Genomic DNA, 13,447 nt, shown 5'->3' with positions numbered 1-13,447 from the left:
TAGCTTTAATCTAGCCAGTACATCTCATCAGAGTAGTATAGTCATGGTGGCATACGTTTCATTGGGGACTAGCAAGCCAAGTAAAAGCTTTAAGCACTAAAAACAATCCCATGTTCACCTCATTGATTTGCAGTGTGGACTGTGATGGTCTGCTTTAATAATGCAAATGTTATATTGCAGAAATGCCCAAACAACTTGATTTTATTTTGTAAAAAATCCATCCTCTGCATGTGCTGTACCGTATGTACTTCACCGTGACTGCAAGATTATGGTTGGCTGATGAGGAGGATGTCTTAGGACAGAGGTTTTCAATAGATCGTAAGCTCGTTGTATAAATGAAAACTGCACTTCTTGATAAGTCTATTCCTCTTGCTTTGTGTTTCCAGGGGGGACAGCAAATGCCAACAAGCACATTCTGTCCTGAGGCTTGATCCAAAGCCCCACTGAAATTAATAGAAAGATTCCCATTGACTGCCATGAGCTTTGCATCAAGCCCTTCTCTCCTGTTACTAGAGTTCAAACAGGTGACATGGCAGTGAACAAAGCATATGCACTAGCATTTAATATCACACTCCTCTTGTGGGAATTCACAACTTTTGAACTGTCCCTGTTCTCTTGTTACTTGGAATCCATGGACGTTTGAGTGGACTTCTATAGCTTTTGGATTGTTTGGGTTGGAAAAAGCATGAAATGAAAAACCCTCAGCAATTAAACTAACAGGCTTTTCAACACAAAAGAGAGAGAAACTAAGAGGTTTGTGTTTTGCCTAATCAGTTTTGCATCCTTAAATACATACTGCATGAAGAATTGAAATCTAGAAAGAGCCAAGTCTTTACACTCCTAGCCAGATCCTAGCTAAAGCCCTGAATACGACGTGTCATTATGATTAATTGTGGGTAATGAGTGTTTTATGAACCTAAGAAAGAAACACATTTGTTTCTGTGGTACTGTAGTTGTAGACTCCTGTTTTGTTTTAAAGCTTTAGGTATGCAAAGCCAAATAGATGATGAAACCCCTCTCTTAGCTCTTTTGTTTATCTGTGGAACAGCTACTATTAGAGGTGCGGGGGCAGATTCCACTCAGACGAGTAGACCCGTTGGCCTCAGTAGCTCTGTTTGTACGAGCAAGGAAGGATTTGACTCAAAGTACTGTAATTTTCTATTTTTCCTTTTAGAAAAGATTAAAACAGCTGGCTGACATAGAAAAATTAAGGAAAATAGGTTCTGTGGTCATCTTCCATAGAAAATCAATGTGACTGACAGCAGGCTAGCATGCTACTCCATGTGAATAAGGGTGGCAGAATGAGACCCTAAATGAAATGGCCTGTTCACTATGACTTGCTAATTGTGGCCCTGATCCAGACCCTATTGCAGTCCAGTGGCATGTAGGGAATATAGGGGTTTCCATTGACTTTGAGCTTCTGATCAAGCCATAAGTGTCCAGTCCAGACACTCCTTGGATAGGTTCATAAAAGCTTAAGAAAAGCCCCGGGGAGGGGGGCAGTAGCAGAGGTCCAGTACAGGTTGACTCTGCCTACCATGAACATTGGCGTGGATCTCAGCAGTTCTCTATCGAGAGCAGAAACAGGGCATGGCCAATGGTTCTGCATGTGACGTGGATCTGTGTGGCCTCCTTTCAGTGCAGGACAGGAAGAGAAGGCCTTATATTCTTCTCTGCAGCAGCCAGCACTGCAGGTTCTTGGGGATCCCTCTAGTGGGGTTAGGACTCCCCAGCTCCACAAGAGTTTCCCTTGAATGCAGCCCTTAATTTGAGGCAATGCTCAGTCTTGGGTCTATTTTAATTCACCAGTGTGGTATTGTAGGCCAGATTCTACAAAGGGATTAATATAGCTGGACCTTGACTCCTATGCAGAGTCCCACTGAAATTAGTGGAACTCCATGAATTAGGGCCTAATTAGATAGTAACATTACACTAACATTTTAAAGGGGTTGGGGGAGAGGGAATAACTCTTTTCATTCAGACTTGGTCTATTGTTGTTCTTCAGTGTGCCAGAAGGTGGTGCAAAATCACTGCTCATCCCACCAATGAAGACAAAACTCATACTCGGTTTTTCAAAGGCTACTCTACAACTATCCAAGTATAGTGCCAACTGGGAAAAATATGAGGTTCAACCTTAATAGCTTTTTCTTATAATCCTAGGCAGTATGGTATGTATTTATGCCTGGGAATAAATAATGAGTGGTAAGAGAATTGAAGAGAATCTGGATAATTCTAAATTATATTTTAATGCAATAATAATAATAATTACAAAAGGGATTTCAAATGTGATTATGTTTACAGGACAAAAAAGTCTTTGTTTCATTGAATGCATACAAAACTCTGGGGATACACTATAATTTACCTCTATGTGCTTGTTTCCTCCTCTTTGTATGAATGCTTATTTTTTGTTTTAACTATGTTTAAAAGATTTTCATAGCCAATATATTATTCCCATGTGGTATATGAAATGGAAACAGCTATTTTATGAAAAAATATTGTCAGATACCTCTAAGGCAAAGGAGGCAATAGATTAGAATGCTGAATATTCCTTTGTATTTAAAAATAAATAAATGGGAGAACATTGGCAGCAATTAGTTTTATAATTATTCAAATTTGCAAAAGAAATTAATTTGTTTTCCAAAAAACAGTATACAGCACTAATGTTGAGTTGTCTCAGCAGCAACAAAAACAATTTAAGTGAACTAGTTTGTTTTGTTTTTTAAACTTTTTATAACCCCACAAAAGTGCTACCCAGAATTTTGTTTTAAATTGGGTCAAAAATTGGGCCTGAGTTCAAGTTACACTGGTAAAATATTTAATAGCTCACATTTAAAAGCTCAGTGGAAAAAAGTTTATAAATGAGGAGGAGAAAGGTGTATAAATGAAACATTGATGAATGTTTATCTGTTTAGGAGTTTGTGGGTTCTAAATTAGTAATGATCGCTACCATGGGATAGGTTAGAAACATCTGTCACCATGCCATTGATCAGTCCAAAACCACTATTTTATAATAAATGTCACTCATTCTATATGGTACACAAAAAGGTTAAACTTATTTATTTATGCTGGCCCATATCTATTTCTCCTTTTTTCTGTTTAGTTTCTAAACATTTCAGTTACAATAGTTTGCCTTCTGGGGTGAGACGACGGACGTTACACTATAAAAAATAAACATGTTTCCACACACTTTTTGCAGATCAAAATGCTATTGGGTTTGTGGGAAAATAAGTAGGTTAGGGTAGAAAACATAGGTAGTATTAGCATGTTGTCAATTTCTTTGCTTTTTAAAATTTTGATTAAGTTCTTCTGGATAATTTTTTCTCTGTTACAATATAAAAAAGGCTTTTAATTCAAATTCTGCTTTGGAAAGTGGAAGAAATAATGGCAGATGGGTTAAATGCAAAAATTCTAACTGTCACCTTAAAAGCTCACGGTCATGTTATACAGTTTTTCAGATCCAAAATCTCTTAAAACAAGGGAGCAGATTTACACTGTAAATTGAAGTCAATGGAGCTGCATTGATTTATGCCAGCTGAGGATCTGGCCCATTGTTTGGACTTTTATTTGAAGCCATGCAAGAGCCGAAGCAGTGACGCACTGCTGTAAAATTCTTTAAACAGCTCTAGCTTTTAGGAAGTGTCCTTTTCCTCCCTATTTTAAAAGGTAAATTGTGTCATAAGTATGTATTAGGATGGGATATTTTAGAATTTAGTAGTTATTTCTATCGGGGTGACTGTTGCTACTGTCGTTTTAGAATGTATAAACATTAAGACCATTTATCCCTTTGCTAAATATCTTTGAATATTGGATTTCATTTGAATATTTGATCATTTTTGGAATCTGATATTTTAAAAGTGTCACAAAACAGCGAAGGTCAAAAATGTAGTTGGAAAGTTTTTTGAGCGAAAACTTTTTGTGTTAACCTATCTTGCAATACAAAAGGAATCAAAATGGAACAGAAGCTCAAATTCACTTTCTGTGTGACTCAGTGTGAAAGCCATTTGATTCCTGAGAATTTTGAAAACAAAGTCTAACATGCTAGTAACAGCGTTATAATTGTTTGATGAAACTTATATACTATATGTGTATTGTTCAGGCAGGTGTATATACATCATCTTTAAACAATCATTTTATTTGACAGTTCTTGATAACAACAATTGAAGGCAAAAGATATGAATGATAAACTAACTATCTGGATTTTCCTGTTGTTAAGCTAATGGGGAGTTTCCTATTGTTCCTGTTCCTCTGATCTTTCTTTCTTCTCTTGTTTAGTTGTTCACAAAAAAAGTGGAGGAAAAAAGAACAAACTGAATTTTGTACTGTTCGTAAGCATTGCTGGAAATCTGTCATAGCTACCAAGAAAAGCTAAAGAAAACCAGAAACAGAGAGGCTATTATTTATAGCCAGCAAGATACAGTATGGCACCATATGGTAGGATTTATCAAATTCCTTCCTTCCTCATGCAGGGTAAATAGGAGCTGTGTATAGTTACCCCTTGTTATTTTTTTGCTAGCCACTTATTCATTTACACCATAGGCTAAATTCTGCTCACCTTAGTACTTCTACATCAGCAAGACTACTTGTGGGTGTAAGGCAAACAGGATTTGGCCCGATTTCTTTTTTTCTTTCAGAGACATAGTTTTGCTAGAACACAGTGTGCATTTCAATCAATTAACAGACAATGATAGATAATTAATGCCTGGCTTGGATCTTCTCATTTGATACTGAAATGTTACATTAGCCATTTGAGGGTTTACAGGCTGACATTTACCAGGTGTAAGGTGCTGTAAGGTTAAGAAGCATCAAACCTAAAATAAGAGCCTGACTTCCTCTTCATTTTGTCTCCCTTTGTGTTACATACAAGGGCAAGAAAGGTCTGCCAATCACTATCATTTCTTTTTCTTGTTCTATAAAGGCTGGGTAGTCACAGCAACAGGGCTGTGACAGGCTGGTATCCATTTAGAACTCCAGGGGGGTCCTAATAGGATTGAACCAAAAGATCAAGTGAATAGTTTCCTATTTTAGATTTGTAATATCTCTGAACTGCTTGCATATACATGGACCTTACGGTGTTATGAGGCGACTTTTAACCAGAGAAAAGACCTGTCTGTTTCTTAGGTAGCCACACTTTAGAAAGGTTCCCCCCTTGCTACCCTTCCTCTGGAAAAAAAAAATTAACCCCATTTCCTACTCATGCCTACACACACACACACACACACAATTGGAAAGTGTCATTTCCTTTCATTAATTCATTTTACCAGATCAAAGTAAATAGTCCGTTTATGGAGAACAAAGAAGCCCCTTTTTGGTATTCCGTGGAAGTCGCTATCAGATTCAGAAGTTTACTCATCTTTCTGAAATCTGGCAATGACTGCGCACTGCCTAGATTGCAGCCAAACAACTCATGCACGACGGGTAAATAATTTCAATACAAACCACATTTTAACATGAAATGAATTGGAGGTGGGGGTTGTTTTACAGATTTGGGGAAATCTAGAGTTGTTTTGGTTCTGGTTTAGATTGCAGAGGGGTTTGGGTAAATCCACAATGAAAACCGCTCTAAATGAGCTGCTAAAAGGGAGAAAACATGAAAAGGAAGGAGGGAAAAACAAAACAAAGAGAGAAAGAAACAAAAAGCCCTGCCATCCTTGAAATTAAATAATCGCACTATCACCAACCGCTTTCATCACAGCTGCCTTTTCTTTTGGCTTCTGTTAGGAAATACACAGAATCAACTTTTGTTGATGGATGGTAGTAAAACACATGTAGATACGGGTGCCTGCCTAGTCCTGTGAAAGGTTGTTTGTGCCAAATAGGAAATTTACTAGGAAATATTTTATATGTTTTTATGACCGGATTCTGATATCCTTTTTTACTATGAGCATCACGTTGTGTCATGAAGAGTGGGACTTCTTGTGGAGTAAGATACTGTGAGCCTATGAGGAAGAGTATCAGGATCTGCCCTTTAGAATTAATAACTTGCATTTCAAAATAGATTAAAATGCTGCTTGCTGCTTGTTGTTTTTGAAAACCACAGCTTCTTTTTGCTTGTGCAGGATTGCACTTGGGGTGTTCATGAAAGGTGCCCTGACAAACAGTGTACTTTGAATTTCCCTGATGATCCATAGAGGGACAAATCCTGCTCACCTTATGACCACAAGTAGTCTTGTGTGCAGGAGTCAGCCCCAGACAAATGCAATACGAGCAGTGGTAGTCTAAGCTTCTTAGTGCTGCCCGGCCAATGAGCTTTAACCTGAAGCAGAGGAAGATCTTCAGCCAGTTTAAATTGGTACAATTCCATTCGCTTCAGTGGAGCTATGCTGGTTTACACTGGCTGAGGATCTGTCCGAGAGACACCACTTTAGGATTCAGCATGTCCTCCAGTCTCTGGGCCCATTTCTTGGCTTTTTAGGTGAGATTTCCACCAAAGGTGCTAATTAATACCAATTGTAGTGGATATCACGGAGGCCACCTTCACCACTCACTGATATATCATGGTTTCCATACCAGCAAGAATGCAAAGTTCATGCATGGATCAATTATTAATGAAAGGATTGTATCTAGGTAAGTATACTCTTGAACCTACCATGCATGATTCTTGTACTTTTGCTAGTGCAAGTTGTTGCAAAAGATTTTGCGTTCTTTGCAGACTCAAAAGCGTGCAAATAATTAGAATAGTGGTGCCATTCTGGAAGAAAAGATTACACAGAGAAGGGACTAGGGGTCTGAGCCATTAACCAATTATATTAATAGGAAGGTTTCCATTGACTGGTTCAGGCCCCAGGTATGTTGTTGAGCTGTACAGCTCAGTGGGAGGAAGAGTATAATGTAAGATACCCCAGATAAAGCTGTTATTTGGTGTATCAACACACCTAGGGCCAGGTATATTGAAAACTCAGTAAGGGACTTTGAGATAGTTTAACAACTAAAACTAGCACAACACTCAAATCTCTCCACTTTCCCCTCCACGCTCTACTAAATCTTGATGCAAGTAAACAGCCGCCCAGGTAAAGAAATGATCTTTGTGGGCTAAATCTTGCAGTTCTTTCTCAGGCAAAACTACCATTGAATTCCGTGTAAAAAGGACTTTAGGATTTGGACCAGGTTTGAAGGTACCTGCATGTTCTATGTAGATCTCCACTTTTCTTGCTATGGGGATTTTCAGCATACTTGATGAGGGTCTAAAGCTCTTCTGATTTTCCTTTATCCAAACTTTTAAGGATCCCTGTGTTATGCTGACTGTCCTTCCAGAAAACTGGGGCTGGAAAGATCTCCCTCTTGGAGCACAAAAACACCATTCTTTACAGAGCGGGTCCAAAGTTTTCAAAATTTCGATGAAGAATTTCATCAAGATTTTGAATATTTGAAGAAAAATGGGGAGGAGGACAGAACTTGCTATGCTCTAGCAAGAAGATGACGATATAGTTTTGTTGTGGTGGAGGTTGTTGAAATTTAGCATTTCATCAAAATTTTAAACTTCAAATAATCCATCAAAATTCTTCAAAGTTCAAAATTTCCACAAATAAACATTGCCTGAAATATTTCCTCCTTCCTTCCCCCCAACCAGATCTAATTAATTAGCTAGGCATTGGAGTAACTGTGGAACTCTTGAAGAGGCAGGGGAATGGGATTAAATGTGGATTCTTGCTCTCCCAGAAGGCATCTACCTCAGGTTAACCCCTTCATCACATTCTGAAGTGCTTCTTCTTGTCACCAGGACATCCCATTGGTTGAAATGTGTGGGGTGGGTTGGTGTTTCCTTTTGTTTTAAAGTTTAGATCTTATTGTTTCCGTGTTACGTTGTAATGTATGTGGATTTGCTCACTGGCCACTGCCCATGGTGAAGCCGTAAAGGTGTATGACCACCTGATAAATTACAGTTTTGAATAAAACACCACTCTAGCCCGAATCCTTTTTTGCTAACTTTCAGGCCACAAAAAAGAGATGTAAGTGTAATGTGATGAAACCCTATTTCTTTAAAGAATCAAACTATCGGCTTCCCCCTGACAGTGAGAACTTGTGGGTGGCCTGCGTGAGGGAATAACTTTGGCTTTATGTAGCATAGGAATGTTGTTTGGAGCCTTCCTACCTACTACGAGATATATAACTGGTCTAGCCTTAGGAATTTAAATTTTTCCCTGAGACCCTTAAAATGTCCAATAGTATCTCTGTTTCTTCCTTTCTAGTGTGTGGGAGAATTCACTTGATTAGTTTATCAGGCTTTTAAGATGTATTTATGTTTGGTGTAAAAGAGGGAGGGAGCATGTGTCGTGTGTGAATTCATTGAGCAAACGCTGAGTTAAAGGAATGAATTTTGCATTTCATTTTAGACGTGGTGAGATGGCTGCTATTGCCTCTTGCAGCAGTGAGCTCTGTAGAATAGATCCAGACCCTGTGACGGTTCTGCCTCCAATTCCTCAGCCTCCTGCATATTGGTCAAAAGCTTCATTGTCTCAGTGGAATGTAACAGTCATGTCAATGAAGGCGACCTTAAAGAAACGTAGCACAGTAAAGGTACCTCTTCTCACGTTGAGGGGCATCTGAATTTTGGCCCTAAGCAGCTGGTTCGTGTTTGAAAACCTCATTACAAATGATGATTTTTGTTTGAAAAATAGACATTTCATTTAATACCAACACCAAGTGCAGTCTCTCACCTGCATCTGATGATCTGGACTGTAAGCTCTCTGAGGCAAGGGCTCTCTTCTTTGTTACCTGTCTGGAGAGTGCCGAGCACAAGGCTTTATTGGGGTTGCTACATGATAGCATCACACTACAGTAATCTACAGTCTACATGAAAAGAACCTATGACTAAATCTAAATACAGAGTGGATATGGGCGCTATTGGTGATAAATATACTCACCAGGTAGATGATTTTCCCATGCATTTTGTTCACCTGAAATGAGGGGAAGAAATTTTCCTAACCGACTACCTGATTTGTGCTACAAGCCCCTTCTCCTTGTGCACAAGTAGATACTTCCCAAGGATTTGTCTGCTTATGAATGGCATAGAGCTGAGCTATCCCCTTGCATGATGGATTCCTGAGAACTTCCTGGCTAGAGGGTCTGGCTTGAAGGCTTTATGTTAAAGAAAGTGAAGTTTGTCCTTTTATTGTCAGTCTGCACTTTGTCCTCATGATACCTGGGCTTTTTTCATCCCCATTAAACAGGAGAGGTTGACAAGCCAAAGAGTCAGACTCAAGAGGGGTGTGTTGATGTCCAGCGAATTAGGCACATTTGAAATAAAGCTGGAAAGGTCAGGAAAATAAGAAGCTGCTGGAGTTAAGGTTTGAGAGAACAGGATTTATGCTTTATTTCTAAGATCTTCCTCAAAGGAAAAATATGGTATGCGCCAGTCCTTCTAAAAGGATGGGTGGCATAGCCTGGCACACCCATGGGGAAAAAATATAGCGGGTGCTCAGCACCCACTGGCAGCCCCCCTGATCAGCCTCTCGCCTCCCAGCGCCTCCCGCTCGCTGTAGATCAGCTGTTTAGCGGCGTGCAGGAGGAGCAAGGGTGGGGCACGCTCAGGGGAGTGGGCAGAATGGAGTGGGAAGAGGTGGGACTGTCAAGCACCTACCAGCAACTCATACAGACGGCGCCTGTGGTGGGTGGGTAAGATGGAGAATCAGAGGGGTGTGTGCACCTGGAATATGCCAGTTAAAAAATAGCCATTAAAATAAACAACTCTTTAGTTTGAAGCATGTATCGCTGAGCAGTAGCGCACTTTCCATCCAAAGCGCATATGTGCAAGTTGGCATATAGGACTGCACATATGCTACAGTCTGTGCCTGCTAGAAAACCACCTGCTCCATCATCATCACTCCTTGGGGTGGCAAGTGGGTGCCGAGCACCTCCGAGACCACTCTGCCCACCCCACAGCCCTCAGCTGAGTAACAAACAGTAACTGTGTAGCCATCCAACTTTTATAGCCGCTTTAAAGGCATCAACCCAAACAGCCTACCTGCACTGGTGCAGTCCCCAGACGCCTGCCCCAGCACACCCATTTGGAACTGTTATCACTAGACCTTTGTGTTCTTGCTAAGCATTCATCATGCACAATATTGCTGTAAGCCTCTGCTTCACTTGCATTGTATTGCTTGTATTACACTAGCACCCTGCTGCCCCAACAGAGGCACAAAGCACTGAATAAACACACAGTAAGAGACAGGTCCCCATCTCATAGACTTCACAATCTATGTAGACAAGGCAAGGAGGGAGTATTATTATCCCCATCTTACAGATAAGCAACTGAGACTCAGAGAGTGACTTGTATCAGGTCACAGAGGCAGCCTGTGATACAGCTGGGAATTGAACTCAGGCGTCCAGATCTCCGTCTAGTGTCTTAGCTGCAAGGTCATTCTGCCTCTCACACTGCAGCCTGTTCTTGGTGTTATTCTTTTCCTTCTAGGCATATTTTCTAGGGTTGGTGGCCCTCAGCCTGTCCCTCACTGGACTGAACTGCTGCCCTTTGAGGATATGGACATGGAATGTTTATGTCCTTTATGTGTATTGTAGCTTCCAGGTATCCTCCCACATATGGCATTCCCTTCCCTTCATGACTAAGGGGTGCTATCTCCATTTTTTTTCATGGGTAATCTGCAAGAAAAGATTTCAAAGTAAAGGAATTGTTATGTTAAGAGCAGGCTTCTCCTTTACTAACTATTATTAATATAGTTACATGCATATTGCCTTTAACCCCTAAAGATCCCGGTGTTAGTTAGAAACTCTGGACTAGAGCCGTGTGGAGAATGGAAATTTCATTTCATGGCAGATTTTGACATTTTATTTTCATTCTGATTCAGAATGAAAACTCCAAAATTTTCCATGCAAGAAAATTCTGGGGGAAAAAAATCATTTTGGGTTGATTTTAAATTTTTTCCAAACAAAACATTTCAACCTTTTTGTTTTGATTTTGACTTTCTAATTTTATATATTATAAAATCAAAACATTTTGAAATGAAAATGTCAAAATGGGCTGCTTTAACATTGTTAGAACTCTTTCCCCACTTTTTCCCCCTCCAAAATAATATGTTGGTGAAATCAACATGTTCTGTCTAAGTTTTTTCTGATCAGCTCTCCTATGGACCCATGTAAATTGGTGCACCCACATCTGGGGTGAAGTGTAGCAAACAACCAGTATATAACCAATATCTTCAATGGAAGTTATGCTTTAATAGGAATAGCAGAATCAAGCCCCAAGTTTGCCAGATTTGTGTCCTCTTCAAGTATGTGAAGGAAAAAGGAAGGGTAAGCAGCAGATGGGGTTGGGTGGAAAGAGAAAGATCAGAAAATGAGAACTTAGTTCTCCTCTCCATTTCAAAATGGAGAGAGGTAAACAGAAGGATCCCCCAAGGTTCTGTACTGGGACCTGTGCTGTTCAATATATTCATAAATGATCTGGGAAAGGGAGTGAATAGTGAGGTGGCAAAGTTTGCAGATGATAGGATAAGATAGTTAAGTCCAAAGCTGACTGCAAAGAGTTACAAAGGGATCTCACAAAACTGGGTGACTGGGCAACAAAATGGCAATGAAATTCAGCATTGATAACTACAAAGAAATGCACAATGGAAAACATAATCCCAACTGCACATATATAATGATGGGTTCAAAATTAGTTGTTACCACGCAAGTAAGAGATCTTAGCATCATTGTGGATAATTCCCTAATATTCCCAAAATAAAAACTTCAGCTCAGTGTGCAGAAGTGGCCAAAAAGGCTAACAGAACATTAGGACAATTAGAAAAGGGATAGAAAATAAGTCAGAAATATGGATTTATCTAGTGGCTTTCACAATGAGGCACCAACACTTCGAATGCTGTATCCAGTTCTGGTTTAAAAGCTTTAGACCCTGATTGTCTTCTCCGTTACAAACTAAGAACATAAAAACTTCCATACTGGGTCAGACCAGGATATAATGGAAATCCTCAGAAAGGATATAATGGAAATGGAAAAGATTCATAGAAGGGCGTAGAAGATCAGGGTATGGAACGGCTTCCATAGGAGGAGAGACTAAAAAGATTAGGGCTGTTCAACTTAGATAAGAGATGTTTGAAAGGGGATATGAAGAAGTCTATAAAACCATAAAAGATGTAGGAAAAGTGAATAGAGAAGTGTTATTCTGCAATACAAAAAACAGGGGTCACCTGATGAAACTAATAGGCAGCAGGTTTAATAAAAACAAGAGGAAATACTCTTTCACGCAACACAGAGATAACCAGTGAAACTCATTGCGATGGTATGTGGTAATGACCAAAGGTATAACTGGGTTAAAAAAAGGACTAGATAAGTTCATGGAGGATAGGTCCCTCAATGACTATTAGCCAAGATTGTCAGGGATGTAACCCCATGCTTGGCTTGCATAAACCAGGAACGGAAGACTGGGAGGGGGATCTCTCCAAAATTGCCCTGTTCTGTACACTTCCCTGAAGGTCTGATACTTGCCACTGTTGGAAACAGGATACTGGACTAGATGGACCATTGGTCTGACCCAGTATGTAAGTTTCTATGTTCTTAGTTGGTAATGGAGAAGACAATCAAAGCTTTTAAACTAGGAAAATGGCAGCTCCCTTAGCATACATGATAAAGTGTATTCCACCTGTTGTAGAAATAAGGTATATGGTAAAAATATTGCCTAGTGATTTATCTAGTATTCAATTAAATGTGTGAAGATTCATCTAACTTCTAATGTGAAAAGATTACCTGGTATTCTCTCACCTACACCCTGCCCAGAGTCAGGTCTGCTCTCCTGACACCAGGATAAATACTTGCAGTTAAGTCACAGGCCTGGAAATCGAGAGCTGTTTGGCTCCCAGCTTTGCATAGGTTTCCTGTCTGGCACTGGATAAATCTCATAGGCCAAGAGTGGCTGCCATTTTTAGGTGCCCACCTTGAGATGTCTATGGCCTGCTTTACAGAGTATTAGGCTCTGGGTGTCTCAGGATGGGCACTCAAAAATTTTCACCTTTCAAGGCCACAGAACTTATTGAAGCCACATTTAGCTGTTAGCCAATTGCTTTAAATTGGGATTCTCTCTTCATTAGTGAGCAATAATACAGAGGCAGGACTGGGGAAGATGAGTGTCTATAGATCCCTTATCTAACTCAGCTGCTTTTACTGGGAAGAAAGGAGCCGTGTATTAGTGAGGGCCCTGTAGGAATCCAGAGGTTTATTCTATGTATTGATGTTAGAGCTTTAGTTTAGCAAGTTTCGTGTTCGATCAGCCCAGCTAAGCAGAGCAAGCAGGGTTTGAGTGCAAGGCAGAAGTGTTTAGATATGGACTGAGGGACACTGCCATTATCATTCCAGTACTGATGAATTCAAGGGACACAGTGGATGTTAGGCCACAATTTAGACTAAGAGATTGTCTGTGAACAACATCTGATGAGCAAGAATGTGTGTGCTAGAATAAAGGAGGGTGAATATTAAGATGAGAACTTGAAATAGTGAC

At 39.9% G+C, this 13,447-nt stretch overlaps 1 long non-coding RNA gene across 2 annotated transcripts in view; it reads left to right on the top strand.

Annotated features, from left to right (window-relative positions):
• Positions 1 to 13,447, top strand: part of LOC135974236 (uncharacterized) — a 36,031-nt gene that overhangs the window by 11,330 nt on the left and 11,254 nt on the right. Inside the window, exon 3 of one of the 2 annotated variants that reach the window (XR_010591459.1) lies at positions 4,273 to 4,451. The exons of the other annotated variant lie outside the window; for it this stretch is intronic. This is a non-coding gene — a long non-coding RNA (uncharacterized LOC135974236). Of the gene's footprint in view, positions 1 to 4,272; positions 4,452 to 13,447 lie in introns of those variants that run through there. 2 annotated transcript variants of the gene reach the window in all.

The sequence above is a fragment of the Chrysemys picta genome, chromosome 11, assembly GCF_011386835.1.
Source record: "Chrysemys picta bellii isolate R12L10 chromosome 11, ASM1138683v2, whole genome shotgun sequence".
Taxonomy (NCBI): Eukaryota; Metazoa; Chordata; order Testudines; family Emydidae; genus Chrysemys; species Chrysemys picta.
This window is presented reverse-complemented; position numbering and strand designations above follow the sequence as displayed.